Raw genomic sequence first — 6,149 nt, forward strand, 5'->3', positions numbered from 1 at the left:
GTGCAGCCTCAGACACTCAGGTTGGTGCAGCCTCAGACACTCAGGTTGGTGCAGCCTCAGACACCGAGGTTGGTGCAGCCTCAGACACCGAGGTTGGTGCAGCCTCAGACACTCAGGTTGGTGCAGCCTCAGACACCGAGGATGGTGCAGCCTCAGACACTCAGGTTGGTGCAGCCTCAGACACCGAGGTTGGTGCAGCCTCAGACACTCAGGTTGGTGCAGCCTCAGACACTCAGGTTGGTGCAGCCTCAGACACCGAGGATGGTGCAGCCTCAGACACTCAGGTTGGTGCAGCCTCAGACACCGAGGATGGTGCAGCCTCAGACACTCAGGTTGGTGCAGCCTCAGACACTCAGGTTGGTGCAGCCTCAGACACTCAGGTTGGTGCAGCCTCAGACACCGAGGTTGGTGCAGCCTCAGACACTCAGGTTGGTGCAGCCTCAGACACCGAGGATGGTGCAGCCTCAGACACTCAGGTTGGTGCAGCCTCAGACACTCAGGTTGGTGCAGCCTCAGACACTCAGGTTGGTGCAGCCTCAGACACTCAGGTTGGTGCAGCCTCAGACACCGAGGTTGGTGCAGCCTCAGACACCGAGGTTGGTGCAGCCTCAGACACTCAGGTTGGTGCAGCCTCAGACACTCAGGTTGGTGCAGCCTCAGACACTCAGGTTGGTGCAGCCTCAGACACCGAGGTTGGTGCAGCCTCAGACACTCAGGTTGGTGCAGCCCCAGACACCGAGGTTGGTGCAGCCTCAGACACCGAGGTTGGTGCAGCCTCAGACACTCAGGTTGGTGCAGCCTCAGACACCGAGGTTGGTGCAGCCTCAGACACTCAGGTTGGTGCAGCCTCAGACACTCAGGTTGGTGCAGCCTCAGACACTCAGGTTGGTGCAGCCTCAGACACTCAGGTTGGTGCAGCCTCAGACACTCAGGTTGGTGCAGCCTCAGACACTCAGGTTGGTGCAGCCTCAGACACCGAGGTTGGTGCAGCCTCAGACACTCAGGTTGGTGCAGCCTCAGACACTCAGGTTGGTGCAGCCTCAGACACTCAGGTTGGTGAAGCCTCAGACACCGAGGTTGGTGCAGCCTCAGACACTCAGGTTGGTGCAGCCTCAGACACCGAGGATGGTGCAGCCTCAGACACTGAGGTTGGTGCAGCCTCAGACACTCAGGTTGGTGCAGCCTCAGACACTCAGGTTGGTGCAGCCTCAGACACTGAGGTTGGTGCAGCCTCAGACACTCAGGTTGGTGCAGCCTCAGACACTCAGGTTGGTGCAGCCTCAGACACTCAGGTTGGTGCAGCCTCAGACACTCAGGTTGGTGCAGCCTCAGACACCGAGGATGGTGCAGCCTCAGACACTCAGGTTGGTGCAGCCTCAGACACCGAGGTTGGTGCAGCCTCAGACACTCAGGTTGGTGCAGCCTCAGACACTCAGGTTGGTGCAGCCTCAGACACTCAGGTTGGTGCAGCCTCAGACACCGAGGATGGTGCAGCCTCAGACACTCAGGTTGGTGCAGCCTCAGACACTCAGGTTGGTGCAGCCTCAGACACTCAGGTTGGTGCAGCCTCAGACACTCAGGTTGGTGCAGCCTCAGACACTCAGGTTGGTGCAGCCTCAGACACCGAGGTTGGTGCAGCCTCAGACACTCAGGTTGGTGCAGCCTCAGACACCGAGGTTGGTGCAGCCTCAGACACTCAGGTTGGTGTAGCCTCAGACACTCAGGTTGGTGCAGCCTCAGACACCGAGGTTGGTGCAGCCTCAGACACCGAGGTTGGTGCAGCCTCAGACACCCAGGTTGGTGCAGCCTCAGACTCTCACGTTGGTGCAGCCTCAGACACTCAGGTTGGTGCAGCCTCAGACACCGAGGTTGGTGCAGCCTCAGACTCTCACGTTGGTGCAGCCTCAGACACTCAGGTTGGTGCAGCCTCAGACACCGAGGTTGGTGCAGCCTCAGACACCGAGGTTGGTGCAGCCTCAGACACTCAGGTTGGTGCAGCCTCAGACACCGAGGTTGGTGCAGCCTCAGACACTCAGGTTGGTGCAGCCTCAGACACTCAGGTTGGTGCAGCCTCAGACACTCAGGTTGGTGCAGCCTCAGACACCGAGGTTGGTGCAGCCTCAGACACCGAGGTTGGTGCAGCCTCAGACACTCAGGTTGGTGCAGCCTCAGACACCGAGGATGGTGCAGCCTCAGACACTCAGGTTGGTGCAGCCTCAGACACCGAGGTTGGTGCAGCCTCAGACACTCAGGTTGGTGCAGCCTCAGACACTCAGGTTGGTGCAGCCTCAGACACCGAGGATGGTGCAGCCTCAGACACTCAGGTTGGTGCAGCCTCAGACACCGAGGATGGTGCAGCCTCAGACACTCAGGTTGGTGCAGCCTCAGACACTCAGGTTGGTGCAGCCTCAGACACTCAGGTTGGTGCAGCCTCAGACACCGAGGTTGGTGCAGCCTCAGACACTCAGATTGGTGCAGCCTCAGACACCGAGGATGGTGCAGCCTCAGACACTCAGGTTGGTGCAGCCTCAGACACTCAGGTTGGTGCAGCCTCAGACACTCAGGTTGGTGCAGCCTCAGACACTCAGGTTGGTGCAGCCTCAGACACCGAGGTTGGTGCAGCCTCAGACACCGAGGTTGGTGCAGCCTCAGACACTCAGGTTGGTGCAGCCTCAGACACTCAGGTTGGTGCAGCCTCAGACACTCAGGTTGGTGCAGCCTCAGACACCGAGGTTGGTGCAGCCTCAGACACTCAGGTTGGTGCAGCCCCAGACACCGAGGTTGGTGCAGCCTCAGACACCGAGGTTGGTGCAGCCTCAGACACTCAGGTTGGTGCAGCCTCAGACACCGAGGTTGGTGCAGCCTCAGACACTCAGGTTGGTGCAGCCTCAGACACTCAGGTTGGTGCAGCCTCAGACACTCAGGTTGGTGCAGCCTCAGACACTCAGGTTGGTGCAGCCTCAGACACTCAGGTTGGTGCAGCCTCAGACACTCAGGTTGGTGCAGCCTCAGACACCGAGGTTGGTGCAGCCTCAGACACTCAGGTTGGTGCAGCCTCAGACACTCAGGTTGGTGCAGCCTCAGACACTCAGGTTGGTGAAGCCTCAGACACCGAGGTTGGTGCAGCCTCAGACACTCAGGTTGGTGCAGCCTCAGACACCGAGGATGGTGCAGCCTCAGACACTGAGGTTGGTGCAGCCTCAGACACTCAGGTTGGTGCAGCCTCAGACACTCAGGTTGGTGCAGCCTCAGACACTGAGGTTGGTGCAGCCTCAGACACTCAGGTTGGTGCAGCCTCAGACACTCAGGTTGGTGCAGCCTCAGACACTCAGGTTGGTGCAGCCTCAGACACTCAGGTTGGTGCAGCCTCAGACACCGAGGATGGTGCAGCCTCAGACACTCAGGTTGGTGCAGCCTCAGACACCGAGGTTGGTGCAGCCTCAGACACTCAGGTTGGTGCAGCCTCAGACACTCAGGTTGGTGCAGCCTCAGACACTCAGGTTGGTGCAGCCTCAGACACCGAGGATGGTGCAGCCTCAGACACTCAGGTTGGTGCAGCCTCAGACACTCAGGTTGGTGCAGCCTCAGACACTCAGGTTGGTGCAGCCTCAGACACTCAGGTTGGTGCAGCCTCAGACACTCAGGTTGGTGCAGCCTCAGACACCGAGGTTGGTGCAGCCTCAGACACTCAGGTTGGTGCAGCCTCAGACACCGAGGTTGGTGCAGCCTCAGACACTCAGGTTGGTGCAGCCTCAGACACTCAGGTTGGTGCAGCCTCAGACACCGAGGTTGGTGCAGCCTCAGACACCGAGGTTGGTGCAGCCTCAGACACTCAGGTTGGTGCAGCCTCAGACACTCAGGTTGGTGCAGCCTCAGACACTCAGGTTGGTGCAGCCTCAGACACCGAGGTTGGTGCAGCCTCAGACACTCAGGTTGGTGCAGCCTCAGACACCGAGGTTGGTGCAGCCTCAGACACCGAGGTTGGTGCAGCCTCAGACACTCAGGTTGGTGCAGCCTCAGACACTCAGGTTGGTGCAGCCTCAGACACCGAGGTTGGTGCAGCCTCAGACACTCAGGTTGGTGCAGCCTCAGACACCGAGGTTGGTGCAGCCTCAGACACCGAGGTTGGTGCAGCCTCAGACACTCAGGTTGGTGCAGCCTCAGACACTCAGGTTGGTGCAGCCTCAGACACTCAGGTTGGTGCAGCCTCAGACACCGAGGTTGGTGCAGCCTCAGACACTCAGGTTGGTGCAGCCTCAGACACTCAGGTTGGTGCAGCCTCAGACACTCAGGTTGGTGCAGCCTCAGACACCGAGGTTGGTGCAGCCTCAGACACTCAGGTTGGTGCAGCCTCAGACACTCAGGTTGGTGCAGCCTCAGACACTCAGGTTGGTGCAGCCTCAGACACTCAGGTTGGTGCAGCCTCAGACACCGAGGTTGGTGCAGCCTCAGACACCGAGGTTGGTGCAGCCTCAGACACCGAGGTTGGTGCAACTTCAGACACTCAGCTTGGTGCAGCCTCAGACACTCAGGTTGGTGCAGCCTCAGACACCGAGGTTGGTGCAGCCTCAGACACTCAGGTTGGTGCAGCCTCAGACACTCAGGTTGGTGCAGCCTCAGACACTCAGGTTGGTGCAGCCTCAGACACTCAGGTTGGTGCAGCCTCAGACACTCAGGTTGGTGAAGCCTCAGACACCGAGGTTGGTGCAGCCTCAGACACTCAGGTTGGTGCAGCCTCAGACACTCAGGTTGGTGCAGCCTCAGACACCGAGGTTGGTGCAGCCTCAGACACCCAGGTTGGTGCAGCCTCAGACTCTCACGTTGGTGCAGCCTCAGACACTCAGGTTGGTGCAGCCTCAGACACTCAGGTTGGTGCAGCCTCAGACACCGAGGTTGGTGCAGCCTCAGACACCGAGGTTGGTGCAGCCTCAGACACTCAGGTTGGTGCAGCCTCAGACACCGAGGTTGGTGCAGCCTCAGACACCGAGGTTGGTGCAGCCTCAGACACTCAGGTTGGTGCAGCCTCAGACACCGAGGTTGGTGCAGCCTCAGACACTCAGGTTGGTGCAGCCTCAGACACTCAGGTTGGTGCAGCCTCAGACACTCAGGTTGGTGCAGCCTCAGACACCGAGGTTGGTGCAGCCTCAGACACCGAGGTTGGTGCAGCCTCAGACACTCAGGTTGGTGCAGCCTCAGACACCGAGGATGGTGCAGCCTCAGACACTCAGGTTGGTGCAGCCTCAGACACCGAGGTTGGTGCAGCCTCAGACACTCAGGTTGGTGCAGCCTCAGACACTCAGGTTGGTGCAGCCTCAGACACCGAGGATGGTGCAGCCTCAGACACCGAGGTTGGTGCAGCCTCAGACACTCAGGTTGGTGCAGCCTCAGACACCGAGGTTGGTGCAGCCTCAGACACTCAGGTTGGTGCAGCCTCAGACACCGAGGATGGTGCAGCCTCAGACACTCAGGTTGGTGCAGCCTCAGACACTCAGGTTGGTGCAGCCTCAGACACTCAGGTTGGTGCAGCCTCAGACACTCAGGTTGGTGCAGCCTCAGACACCGAGGTTGGTGCAGCCTCAGACACTCAGGTTGGTGCAGCCTCAGACACTCAGGTTGGTGCAGCCTCAGACACTCAGGTTGGTGCAGCCTCAGACACTCAGGTTGGTGCAGCCTCAGACACCGAGGTTGGTGCAGCCTCAGACACTCAGGTTGGTGCAGCCCCAGACACCGAGGTTGGTGCAGCCTCAGACACCGAGGTTGGTGCAGCCTCAGACACTCAGGTTGGTGCAGCCTCAGACACCGAGGTTGGTGCAGCCTCAGACACTCAGGTTGGTGCAGCCTCAGACACTCAGGTTGGTGCAGCCTCAGACACTCAGGTTGGTGCAGCCTCAGACACTCAGGTTGGTGCAGCCTCAGACACTCAGGTTGGTGCAGCCTCAGACACCGAGGTTGGTGCAGCCTCAGACACTCAGGTTGGTGCAGCCTCAGACACTCAGGTTGGTGCAGCCTCAGACACTCAGGTTGGTGAAGCCTCAGACACCGAGGTTGGTGCAGCCTCAGACACTCAGGTTGGTGCAGCCTCAGACACTCAGGTTGGTGCAGCCTCAGACACCGAGGATGGTGCAGCCTCAGACACTGAGGTTGGTGCA

This window comes from Scyliorhinus torazame, chromosome 25, assembly GCF_047496885.1.
Source record: "Scyliorhinus torazame isolate Kashiwa2021f chromosome 25, sScyTor2.1, whole genome shotgun sequence".
In the NCBI taxonomy this organism is placed as follows: domain Eukaryota; kingdom Metazoa; phylum Chordata; class Chondrichthyes; order Carcharhiniformes; family Scyliorhinidae; genus Scyliorhinus; species Scyliorhinus torazame.